Below are 14493 nucleotides of genomic sequence, written 5' to 3' on the forward strand. Positions count from 1 at the left end.
TGAAAATTTCATCAAATTCGGATGTAAAATAAGAAAGTTATATTTTGAAGTTTCGCTTAATTTTCGCAAAACAGTTATATGCACATCCTGGTTGGTATGAAAATGAGGAGACTGATGACATCATCCACTCACTATTTCTTTTGTATTTTATTATGTGAAATATGAAATATTATAATTTTCTCCTCATTGTCAAGTGAAACAACGATTAATTCCTCCCTGAAGATGTGGAATTAGCATTATTTAATATTATATGGTTTAGTCAAGTTGGTCCTTATTGTCGAATCTGTAAAAAATGAAATATTGTATAATTCAAACAATAAAAAAACAAAAGAAATAGTGAGTGAGGGACATCATCTACTGCATGTAACTGAGTTGTGCATATCACTGTTTTGTGGAAATAGCGAAAATTTAAAATGTCACAACTTTCTTATTTTACATCCGATTTTGATGAAATTTTCAGCATTATGCTAGTTTGATTTTTCTCTATTTATTCAGATCAACATTTTTCTGGGGTGGACTTGACCTTTAATCATGCTCCCAAATAGTAAATTTGTGTAAATAGGGTCATTCCATGCCAATTCACCCAATGAATGTGCAATTTTGCACCCGACCCTCTCAGAATTTGTTGTAATTTGGTACAAGTAAATTTCCCCATGGCCCAAACACAAAAAAAATAAAAAAATAAAAAAAATCAGTCCGTCGGTTTTTGCGCTATGGCCCGCTCTTTTCTCCTTGTTTTGACAAAAATGGGCATGACCTTCAACTTTTAATGGCCATTGCGTCATAACGTGTTGACCAATTTTCACGAAACTGGTACCATTCAAAAGGAAATTTAGAGAGGAATCCAAAACATGCATCAAATAATGTATTGGAGCGATTTATAAGGTCATGACCTTTGACCTTTACTTTGACCTTGAATTTGACCCCCGGACAAATAATTTTTTATCTTGATTTTCATGTATATTAATTATTAGTATGATATTGACAAAATATGTTAAAACCAATGATATTTTATTTCTTCACCTTTTAAAACTCTTCCAAAGATACCAATAATTTGATCTGAAATTTCACTCTAAGGGAGCCTTAAAGATAAATTCCAGTTTTGGTAACGATCTCAAAATGACTTTTTACAGAATCTAATGTAATGACCACCGAAGTGTCTGTTTGTATGAATAAAAAATATGCGCCACAGGATTCTGGAAGAAATTGTGTAATTGCTGAAAAATAAGCAAAATAAGCGCGGATTCGGTCACTTCCGTCTGGTCTTTATTCCAGTAATAATAATACACTGTCCCACGTGTGCCTATCTGTGTTGGTGATCTTCAGTGTGAACATTTTTCAGCGTAGATCATAAGATTTCACGAAGTTCAGTTTATGTTACTGTACCAGATCTAGATCCTCGATGATATAATGACAATTAAGCCTGGTTTTACAGACTTTCTCATGGAATCAGTGTTTAATGCAACTACTGGCATTTCTCTTTAAATAGACATATACTCAACAATTTGATGATAAAAGAATACTATTAATAGTTTTGAGCAGCTTTGGAAAAACACAAAATGCTTAATAATCTCAACTTGTGCAAATGTAGATACTGTCTTTTTCAATGGGGAGGTAGTGAAAAGGTTACCTGCTGGGTACAATATCATCTGTCCAATTGATCATCCATCTCTAGCATCATCATTATAAAGAATGTATCCAATGCTGATGCTTCAAGGATCTCCAGGGTGTTTTCACTTTGGGGGAGTACAGCTGACTAGAAAGGAGGATATTGCAGTTCCCAGCAGTTTTTGAGTTATTATATACACAACAAAAAAAGTAAGTCCCCCCTAAATCAAATTGCTTTAACTTTTGAACCGAATTATTTTGAGATATGATATTTCATAGGTGGTTTTCTACACTCATTAAGCAACTCCTGGGGATAAATGAGATCGATCGGTTGAGTCATGCATGAGTAATTAAAGATTGAATTAAAAATGACCATTTTTAAAAGTCACAAGGGTCGTTTTTTCAGTTTGTTCAAATACAAAGTTGGGCAAAAGTTGATTTTAGGTGAATTTTATGGTGTTATGCTGTTTTACTATCCATCATTCAACCACTTCAGACCAGATTTTGATATCGTATGTTCATGGTTGAGTGACCACAATGTATTGCAGGGGCTGCGGAAGCGGGGGGCTTCATCCCCCACTTTTTTTCCAAAAGCATGTACAAAAATGTAAAAAATGACCATACGATTGCAAATTTTTGCATGGTCAGCCCCCCTCACTTTTGGCTCAGTCCTCCCCCCCCCACTTTGAAAACCGTTCCGCGGCCCCTATATTGTGACGTATCATCATAGGGGTTTATGGTTGTATCTTCTACAACTTGTTAGATCATGTTAAAATTTGAAAATATTGGTGGCTCCCCCGATTATAGGCCCCTCCCCCATTTTAAAATTCTGGATCCACCACTGATTTGTCCATACATTCAACTGATCCTGAGAAATTGTTAGAAAAAGAATACATTTATGCAGTATAAAGAGTATTCATTCCTAAGTTTTCGAATGTGCTCGCTCAACCATGAAAATGTTTAAGGTTCGAAAAGTGTGTGGTGATAGAAATGATGGATGATAAAAACAACAGCAATTAAAGTCACATTTGAAACCGAATTTGCCCCCAATATTCACTTTATTACCCTTTAAAATGAGTCAGTGACATTGAAAATACCAACTTTTCCCACTTTGGTGCGTGCTCACTCATCCATAAATAAACAAATCGATTTCATTTTTGCACAGAATTTCGCCCATAGGTTGATAAACATTACTGCCAAACGATATTGCTAAAGACAGCCTTGAAAAAAAGTTCCACCATATTGAATAAGGGGTTACTTATTCTTAAACATATGCACCCATAATGTACACAAGTCTATAAGAGAGGAAGTCAAAATTTTAACAAATATGAAATGAGGGTTTGTTTCATGGACGGTTAACCGTTTTTGTTACTTCTGTCAACAGTTATTTCATAAAACTTAGCACACGGCTTCAGAGTAACACTATCCAAAAGGCACGCACACCAAAATAACCATTCGATACGGCACAGAGTGGGGCCAAGGCCTTGAACTTTCTTCTCATTTGCATGATTTTCTAGTATTGTGTGCTCACTGATGCATTAAACATCGGGATTTTCATAAAAATCAAATCAAATGAACTATGCAAGGAGGTTTGTGACAGATATCCTTAGTTACAAATTGCATTTTTTCCAATAACGTAAAAAAGAGCTAATCACATTCCACATGTTCATTCAAACGTGAATGTTTAATTAAACGCCTTTGAATCATTGACGCATGTTAATTGGTCATGAACACAACGAAAAAGTTGAGAAAAGATCATTTTCAGTTACCAAAATGAAACAATACTTGCCTATGATATTTGAGAATCGTATTTTTTGTTTTCAATAAATGTTCATTGAACTGTGAAACGATGAATACTGTTAAGAAACTCTTCCAAAAAATAACTGTCATCATATTCTATCATTTTTATTGATAGAAATGTGTAAAAAATCCAATTATAGCAAATTTGGACTTGTGTTTATTCAACCGTGAAATTTAGCCAAAAAAGTTGTATCGTATCTTAGAAAGTACCTTTTACAAGCCTTCTGACTATTTTTCATGATGAGAATGTGGAATTAATTAATTCCAATAAAATGGAATCAAAGTCATGATATTTGGCTTGTGACTTTTGAAAAGTGACATTTTTGCCTTCTGACGGTGCTCACTGAAGCATGACGTAAAATACGTCACTTTACTAACATGAATATCAGTATGTGGGACAAGAGTGAAATTTCAGATCAGATAATTGGTATCTTTGGAAGAGTTTTAAAAGGTGAAGAATAAAATATCATCATTGGTTTTAACATATTTTGTCAGTATCATACTAATAATTAACATACTGTACACAAAAATGAAGTTAAAAAATTATTTGTCCAGGGGGTCAAACTCAAGGTCAAAGTAAAGGTCAAAGGTCATGACCTTATAAATCGCTCCAATACATTATTTGATGCATGTTTTGGATTCCTCTCTGAATTTCCTTTTGAATGGTACCAGTTTCGTGAAAATTGGTCAACACGTTACGACGCAGTGGCCATTGAAAGTTGAAGGTCACGCCCATTTTTGTCAAAACAAGGGGAAAAGGGCGGGCCGTAGTACGAGAACAGAGGGACCGATTGGACAAATTTTTTTGTTTTTTGCTTGGGCCATGCCGAATTTTATGTGTACCAATTTACAACAAAAACTGAGAGGGTCGGGTACAACCACTGGGTGAATCATGATGGAATGACCCAATATTCAATTTCCAGTTTTCCGACGAAAAACAATTATTCCTTTTTGGTATATAGAACAAAATTGGTGTACTGCAATAATTTAAGTGGCCAACTTATTCAATTTCCAGTTTTCCGACGAAAAACAATTATTCCTTTTTGGTATATAGAACAAAATTGGTGTACTGCAATAATTTAAGTGGCCAACTTATACTTGAGCTCATAATTCAGATTACTATAAACTCTCAAAGAAATTACTAATTGCGCTGTATGATTCTGCAGCTAAATCAATTAACAAAAAATAAGTATCCGCGAATGTTCTCGACTCATATGGACTGTTCTTACATCATGCCTTCAATGAACACATGTCGCGTTCCATCCTCGACGAAAGTTTGACGTAGTTGTAGTGATTATCAACAAAAATACACCGATGCTACGCATCTAGTAGATGGAGACTCGCATCATGGTGGTTGAACAGAGTCCATCCTGCATGTCCTGGAGGACTTGTCCCAGAATCAGAATTCAAATCATCGGAATCTCTTTCGGAATCTCAATCGGAATCTCTCTCGGAATCTCTATCGGAACCCAGCTGCCCGACCTTGTAGTCAGAGCCATATTGTGGAGCTAAGAGGAGTCTTCTTCCTGGCCTGTCTTGCCCGGTTTCATGTCGATGCCAACCCAAAATAAGTATTTAGGTGCTGTACATCTCTACTCCCCAATCACTCACTCAACACATAGGTCCTGTCTTGACCAGTGTCAAAATTGTTCTGCCCAGTGGCAAGCACATGCAACATACAGCAGCATTCATGCATGGCTCATTGCACACATCATTAACATACCTCTCTTATTCCACCAGACCACTCTGGCCTGAGACCCTATTGGCTATCTGGGTGAGTAAGGTTTCCTGGGATTGCTAAGATTACGAAGACCCCTGTTACATCTGAGAGATTCCCTACCTCAGGCCGGCCCGGGGCCTACCTCGGGTCGGAAAGAAATCAGATGTTAACATCCCAAACCTACCTCGGGCCACCTTTTAGCGAATCTACCCGAGACCACATCCAGAGGTAGTCTCGGGTAGGTATCGGGCCGGCCCCGGTCCACCGATTCGTAGATGTAAACGCACACAAGCTTTCGAACCTATCTCGGTCCGTTCGCCAGCTGTCAAATTACGTCATAGCGCGCACTATCCCCTCCCCAGCCCCGTCGTTCTTCGAATGTCCTTCCTTTCCTTTATACTTCCTTATTATTTTCTTTCTTTAATCCTTTTTTTTTTGAGTGATAAAGGGGACAAAAAAATAATAATAAATAAAAAAAAATAAACTTGCGTCTTTTTAAAATGTTTTCTTCCTTCTTTACTTTTTGGGACCAATAGAAATAAAAAACAGTAAAAAAAAAATAATAAAAAAAATAAATGGTGGGGGCAATAAAATTAATATCAGCTAATGCAATGAAATACGTTAAACAAGTAAATAAAAGGGTTAATGTAAATCCTCCAAAACCAAATACTTTTTAAACTTCCCTTTTTATAGTTAAAATGAGGGGCAATATTTTTAAACCCTACTTTAACTAGTGCTGTAGCCGAACTGCCGAACCGAATGGAAGTTAGCCGAACGCAAAGGACTGGTTCGGAAGTTCGGTAAAAAAAAAAAAAAAAAAAAAAAAAAAAATTACAATGCATAGGTTGGATGACTACATAGATTTAGGTATAAATTTTTTTTTTTAATTATTGGTTAGTGATTGTGCACAAAAAAAAATCCAATCAATATATTTTTAAAATCCACTATGATAGCTCCCATCTCGTCTTTGATTGAACTGTCATGAAGTTTGAACTTAAGAATATTTTATTAACATGACTATTTTTTTTCTTGATAAAATGAGGGGACATTTTGAAGCTTAAAGGAGAATGAAACCCTTGAAACCAGCTGAATCCATATCAAAGAGAAAAATCAAAGAAACATATTGTTGAAAGTTTGAGGAAGATTGAATGAATAATAAGAAAGTTATGAGCATTCGAATATTGAGATCACTAGTGCCATGTAGATCTTCCCAACGGCAATGCGACCAAGATCTGTGATATCACACACGTACAACTCCCTCATTACTTTAGTACTTATTTCACTTATATTCTCACTTTTATAGAGTCTATCACAAGGTGAGGTGTTCTCTTTATGAGATGACAAGTACAGAGGTTTCACAACATTATATCATTGATGAATCGTTTGTCATATGATTAGAATGAGCAAAAAGAGATGTTTTGGGGTATATTTTCAGTGTCCAAATGGGAGAGTTGTACGTGTGTGACATCACAGATCTTGGTCGCATTGCCAATGGGAGGATCTCCATAGCATTAGTGATCTCGACATTCAAATGCTCATAACTCTTTTATTGCTAGTCGTATTTTTCTCAAAGTTTTGTTGATCTTATTCTTTGATTTTTCTGCTTTCACAAAAGCTAACTTGCTCCAAGAGTTTCATTCTCCTTTAAACTCGGTATAAAAGTGTGGTGTAATTACGTATTGCCGTAATCGATCGTGATCGTAATCGGACCTAATCATTTTGTATTTAATAAAGAAAAAGAACAAGACATAAATTCATTCCTCGTAAATGACAAAGTATGACAGCTTCGGTCTCGTGTTTGATTAAATTTTTATCATTTTCATTTTTTTTTTATAAACATGAATTTATTTTTTCTTCATAAAATGTGGGGACATTTTAAGCTCAACTCAGTTAAAAAGTGTAGTTGAATTACATATTGTTGTAATCGGAGGTACATTTAATTGTTTTGTGTTTAAAAAAGAAAAAGACAAGACATAAATGAATTCCTTGTGACTGACAAAGTAATGGTAAAGTATATATATTCTGACATTTCCATATTAATATAAAATATAAATAAATAAGAGATGAAGGAATGAGGTTGAAAAAACAGAAAAAATAAAAATTCAAACCAAATGAACGCATGTTCCCTAATCGAAGTTCCGGAAATGGTTGGTAAGGAAAGTTGAAACAGGACGTCCAAACAACCTGCTCTCAGTTGCTATTATACAGGTAAAATTCGTATTCCGAACTTGAATCGTTTTTCCCTTGTCAATATTTTCTAAAAAGTGTAGTCAGGCAGCATATGTAATTTACTTCGACATATTGGCTAAGTCTGATTTTTCACTTTTATGTGATTGATGACATCACAAGGAACAACTTTCAACTTGGTGACAAAATTATAATGATCATCTTGACCATGTTAGTGGTCAAAATGGGGTCAATAGGGGTCAATTTTTTTAATTGCCTCGATTCTGTCGAGAGACATATCAAATTGTTTGTCTTGTTATACTGAACAAAAAAGTGTACACAATCATATACTCTTGATCTTCCGGTAAAAAGTTATGACCGGAAATGTCAAAAGGTCAACAAACTTTCGTTAAATGGCAAATTATACTGAAGGTGTTGAGGAAGCTCATTTTTCCATGTTTTTATGCATGTGGCCATGTGGGTACATTTTTTTTTTCGATTTTGATAAGTCCATCGTCAGAAGTCCTTATCCAGAAGATATAAAGGGTTAAGACAAGGTCAGTGTAAGGTCAAAAGGTCAACAAACTTTCATTGGAAGCCAAAATACATGTATAAAAGCGGTTAGAAGTTTAGAAGTCTTATTTTTCGTGGGTTCTTTATTTTGAAAAGTCTCTATCTAGGAAGACATTAATTTGCTTATTTAGGAACAAAATAGATAAACAGAGATAGACGTCGAATACATTCAGTGTGGTATCATGGTATTGCAGGAATACCTTGAAACGACTTGACAAACCCTAATGACCTTAAAAGTTGTATCATCTTCATGATGTTATAAGTGCAACCAGCTCTTTACGAGTTTCTTGATTTAGAAATTCAATTCAAGTTCAATTCATTTTCAATGATAAGTCTTTGATTTGTAAAGATACATTTCATCCATTTGCTTTGTACATAATATTTTAATCAACAGAAAGTATTGTAATGTATTGGGGTATATATGTGCACTATAAAATTGTTAACAGACACATCAATTGATCAGTGCTCCCAGCTCCAAAGAAAGATGCCTAACATCTTATTTAAGGATGATGTTGGACTACAATTGCCCCTCAATTAATTATAATGTGTGACGGTTATATTATTTCTATTATTTCTGACAAAGAGGCAACATCGTGCAAGCATGCTGTTTGTAGTCAGTCATGTGTGTCCATCATGCTGATGTGATATATTCTGACCATTACTCGATCTCTGGACTACACATTCCTGATTATGTGCTGACATTAACAAGGCTTGTACTATTTTATCAAGTGTGTTTTTTCCAGAGCATACAACGTGAAACTAAACTTAATACCAGTTCTCACGATATTGATGTACATAGATGCTAGATGCAGATTTTTGTTTTGTTCTTTTGTCGTTCTTGTTTTTTCCTACTTGCTGAACTACCTGGATGTTACTAGAAAGAATAATCACATATATGTCATTGAAGTAAACCACGGCCATACCGCAGCGGCAAGGGGGGGGGGGGCAGCTGTCCCCAGACATTGTGAAGACTTGTATTTTTACTGAAAAATAAATAAAATTGACCAAAAGTATGCACGAAATCCTTAAATTTCACTTTACAAAATGCAAAAGGGCCCCAATGGTAAGCTCAGAACAGCACATGCACCAGAAATGTGTAGTCCTTGGCTCCAGAGATCGAGCATCTTATTCGCAAGATAATCCAAATGAAATGTTAGGCAACTTTCTTAGGAGTTGGGAGCACTGATCAATCGATGTGTTTATTCTGTTAACATAGTATTATACTTATACCCCAATACATTACAATAATTTATGTTAATTGGAATATTTCTGTACAAAGCAAATGAAGGAAATACTTCATTACATATCAAAGACTAGTAAATTGAAAATGAATTGAACTTGAATTGAATTCCTAAATCAAAAAGACTCCCTGGTTGCACTTAATTATCACATCATGAAGATGATAAGATTTTAAGGGCATAAGGGTTTGTCAAGTCGTTTCAAGGTATTCCTGCAATACCATGATACCACACTGAATTTGTATTCGACGTCTATCTCTGTTTACCTATTTTGTTCCTAAATAAGCACATTTGACCCCTTTATAATGTCTTCTTAGATATAGACTTCTTAAAATAGAGAACCCACGAAAAATAAGACTTCTAAACTAACCGCTTTTAGACGTATTGGCTTCCAATGAAAGTTTGTTGACCTTTTGACCTTTCCCTGACCTTGTCTTGACCCTTTATATCTTCTGGATAAGGACTTTTGACGATGGACTTATCAAAATCGAAAATAAAGAAGTACACACATTCATAAAAACACGGAAAACGAGCATCCTCAACACCTTCAGTGTAATTTGCCATTTAACGAAAGTTCGTTGACCTTTGAAATTTCCGGTCATAACTTTTTAACTGAAGGTCAAGAGTATATGGTTCTGTACATTTTCTTGTTCAGTATAACAAGACAAACAATTTGATGTGTCACTCGACAGAATTGGGGCAATTTAAAAAAATTACCCCTATTGACCTTATTTTGACCCCTAACATGGTCAAGATGACCATTAGAAATTGAAAGTTGTTCCAGTCAGACCGCAGCTCGCGCGATAATGAGCATATTCACGGAGATTTATTCAGCGGCCCTCTAGCGGTCTCCGAAGGAAAACGTGCGATCAATTTGGCTTGATTTTCCCACTGAATTGGAGGGGCTGAAGTTATAGCTCTGTACTGGTCGCTAACTTCAGTTTACGTCGAAACGAATAGTGGTAAGTTATTTTCAAGACCTTCATCTACAGTTTGGTATATAATTTTCCATATTTCGACATTTTCAACCTACCATTTTTACCTCTTTAATTGATGCTTATTTTAGTAATATTTTAACTGCGATTTTGTAGTCGGAATTTCACTTTTGGTTCCTGACTTTGCTACATAACCAAATTGTTTCGATCGGGGTTTTTTAGAAAGAAGAAAAGTCACTGTTCAAAATATGTCAGAACCAACTTGACGCAAACTCACCTTATATTTTTATTTTAGAGAAAATGATACCCTAAAAATCAAGAAATTTACGTTTTACCCGGAAGTAACCTTCTCGTTCACTCCACAATGGCGCGAAATAATGCCAAAATTACGTTGGTAGAATTTCGCCTTTGGTCCCATACGTTGAAACTTCTGTAATGATGGCAGATGGCTCGCATTATATTTGTGACTGTGGACGGTGGACTTGTTTTTTTTTTTAAATTAAGACTTAATATAAACGAAGCTTAATAAGTAGATCCCTTCTAAAGTTTTATTCAAATGATTATCAGGTTTCCGAATTCCATCAAGATTTTATAGATTGAGATATTTCTTGATTTATGTTGAAAATTGTTAACCTTTTTTCTTAATTAGTCGAAGTTGAGCCCCATGATGATTTTTGCCCCAGGCTGCGGTTAAGAAATAAATGATGATTAGCTCAGACAGTCTACTCTAGAGACTATAAACAGTTTAAAGTCAAAGTAAAAAGTCTGGTACTACCGTACTCAGTAGTATTTATAAACCATTTTGTTCAAATAAAAAAAATTGTGGCTGTCACAGACAGTACTTAGTTAGTCTCTTAATTGACTTACATGTAACATAATTCATACTTTGAATAATTTAGACTATTTCTCTCTTTTTTGTCTCTTCTACACACAGATCTGCATACTTGCTGACTCTGGTCTCTGCTTGCTACTTCATTCTGGGAGATTCCATCATGTACTATAATGGTCAGACCATGATTTGGACAAAGCCCTTTTTTCGTTTGCAAATTTTGGACTGATAATGATACAACAGAAAATTGATCTTTATCGATATTGGAAACAAAAAAATTAGAGCACAGTTTTGGGGAGGACTAAGAATACTGACTTGGACAGGAATACAGCTTGACAAAAATAAAAATTCACAATTCAAAACCAAAGAACATTTTTAATGCATTGCAAGAAACTTTCTACCCAATCACACATTCCAAAATTAAGGGCAAGTCCTTTGATTAAACACAAACATGTAGTTGATTTGCAATTGAACATAAGTTTCTTGCAATGCCCCATAATTATATTTTGTTCTCAAGCAACTCTGTTATATGTTATCTAATGTGCTGAAGGTTAAGTGCCATGTATATTCACAATTTTTTTTTTCGAAAGGTATAATATATTTGTCCTTTTAAACGGTATTTGAATGTGGTTACGCCTTGTTTTTGTTTTCCACAGTAATTATTGCATATATGAACAGAAGTGAAATATTTGTTGTGAAGCACTGTATGAATGTTGTGTGATCATGGAGCTATGGTGTGATGGTATTATAATTAATTCATAATTTTTGTTATAAGACTGTAAACCTGGTGGATGTGAGGGAGTGGTCTGGATGAAAGGAAAGTGAGCATGTGTCCAATTACTGATTTGCATATGTTTAGACAATTTTGTTCGTGGATAAATATTAATGTGCATTCCCTATTCCAAGCAAAGAGTAAAGGAGAAGTCCACCCCACCAAAAAGTTAATTTGAATTTAAAGAAAAATAAAGTATTGCAGAGAATTTCATAAAAACTATGATTCAAAATTAAAAAAATTACTATTTTGACATTGAGAAATTTGCCTAATTTTATAAAACAATTATATGCTCATCTTGGTCAATGTGCAAATTACAGAACCGATTATGTCACACGCACTCTAATTTCTTGTGTATTTTTTTGTTTGATACATGTACATGACATGTATATTTTATTTTAATTTTCATTAACAAATTTTGAGAGGGATTTTAATTCCTCCAGTAACATTCGTAGTTTCCATAAATGTAACCTATTGTGATTCGAGAAAGATTTTTTACATCAAATTTGCTAAAATTTATATAATAAAAATGCAACAAAAATTTAAAAAGTAATTTGATGTGAGTGACATAATCAACTCTATTTGCATACCATCGTTTTGTGTATATAACTGTTTTGTGTTAAAACAGGAAAATTTCTGTATTTATTCAAATACTTTTTTGTTGATGTGCACTTGACCTTTAACTCACTTCCCTTCCCACCCCTGCCCAAATAAGTGTAATCAAGAACTTGAAAATCAAAAGCAGTGATTAAGAAGAAGTAAGAATTAATCATAGAGCTATTAATAGCTCCATGATTTAATAAATACAGGCCTAAATAGAACTTCATATGAAAGTAAAAAGAGAATAAAACTGGGTAGGAACGATGAAGGAATATGATTTAAAGAAAAAGCATCAACCCCCCCCCCAAAAAAAAAAAATCAAAAAAAAAATCAAAAAAAATCTGGCGGGTTCGAACCAGGGTCCTTGCACACGTCAAAACATAGCGCTCACGCAATTCGCCATCGATCTCTTCCGTGTTATTTCCGGGTTTTTTTTATAATGTTGTAAGTCTGTGCGCCGCTGTTGACCAATCAGAACGCGTCGGCAATTCTACTACAATTCCAATCATTTCGCGATGGATATTGCCGTGGTTTTTTGTGATTCCTGACTTTGCTACATCATGAAATTTCATAATTCTTTTTCAGTCGTAAATAAGAATGTCTACGCTTTATATTGATTATAATATCAATTTGACGCAAGTGTGATTTCGATGCAAAAATGCGCTCTGTTTATTCACATATATTTCTTGAAAAAAATCATTTTTTCTAAGCTAAATATCAGTCTTCAAAATACATTAAATGTGCATTTTATTTAGCTGATCAGAAATTTCAAAGTTTTATCTATAAAATAAGACCAATTATGTGAGGAATAAACGATTCTAAGAGCAAAAAACACCGATCGGAAAGTTCGTCTTCACAGCTCATTACGTATGCATAACCACGGACGGCTATGCATACCGCTGAATAAAATAGAGCATTTTCGGACGGGCTGCGGACTGACTGGTTCCTTGTGATGTCACCAATCACATAAAAGTGAAAAATCAGACTTAGCCAATTTGTCGAAGTAGCCGGTAAATCATGACATATGCTGCCTGACTAGTGGTTTAATCTGGTAAATTACTGAAAATGAAATTATAAATTATCAGTTCCGTCTTAGTTCTGACGATCACAGAGTGATTTCACACTAAAATACACAGTACAGTCCCATGTACTCATTTTTGTGTTGGAAATATGTTTGAAGTCACGTAGCGTCGATCTTTCTGGACCAAGAATGGACTGATATTTTATCTTTTTAAAGTAATTGATTGACCAGATTTAACCACTTTTCAGAAAATAGGGACTTTCTAAAACATTTCATATTCTTTGGAATGTGAATTTTACCAGTATAATAATAGTTGAGTGGAGGTTGTTTGTCTACTGTTTCGACATTCCCGATCAACACTTTCCAATTTGAGAAGCTGCGTTGGCAATGACATTGTAATCGATCATGATCATAGCTACATGAAATAATCGTGAAAAAAAATATTCTGATCTTTGTAATTCTGTTTCTGTCCTGATTCTCTTGTTATCAATATTTTTTTCTTTTTATTTTTTATTTTTATTTTCATTTTAAAAATGAAAGTAGAAATGACTTATTTTTTGTTTAAAGATTAGAACAAAAGAAAGTTATGCAACAATTTTCATAACTATTCTTTTTAGAAACAAAATTTATTATAAATGCATGGCAGATCGTTTGCAAGATAATCCGTTCGTGGGTCGGCAAACTTTTTTTTATATGTTAAATTTAATTTGGCATTCATTGCCGAACCCCGAACCGAACCAAAGTTCGGATAAAAATTGCCGAACCTTGCCAAACCGAACCGAACCCGAACATGCCGCCTGACTTGCAGCACTAACTTTAACCAAGGCTCGACATTAGCGGTGGCCCGGGGCCACCAGAAATTCACCTCGGGCAACCATTATTGAAAAAATGTTAAGTTTAATTTTCAAAGTAGCGCAATTTTTCTCCCGATTTTGCACGCATTTATCAACTTTCTACAATTCAAATTGCAAGCCGATTCGTCATGCGCCTTTTTGTTAATCTACACACAAAGATTGCATAGTCATGACAGTATGTAGGCCAACCGCTATAGTATACTATAGTACAGTCAGTAAACAAATATATCAGGCTTTGTCAGTCGCTGATCGATCGCGATCGCATGCGATATTTTGAAATCGGCCGTGAATAATACGTGTGAGGAAAAAGATCCTGGCCCAAAATCACCAATTTTGAGGATAACCGAAAATGGACACGGAGTGAAATACGGGTGTAG

The sequence above is a fragment of the Lytechinus pictus genome, chromosome 3, assembly GCF_037042905.1.
Source record: "Lytechinus pictus isolate F3 Inbred chromosome 3, Lp3.0, whole genome shotgun sequence".
NCBI lineage: Eukaryota > Metazoa > Echinodermata > Echinoidea > Temnopleuroida > Toxopneustidae > Lytechinus > Lytechinus pictus.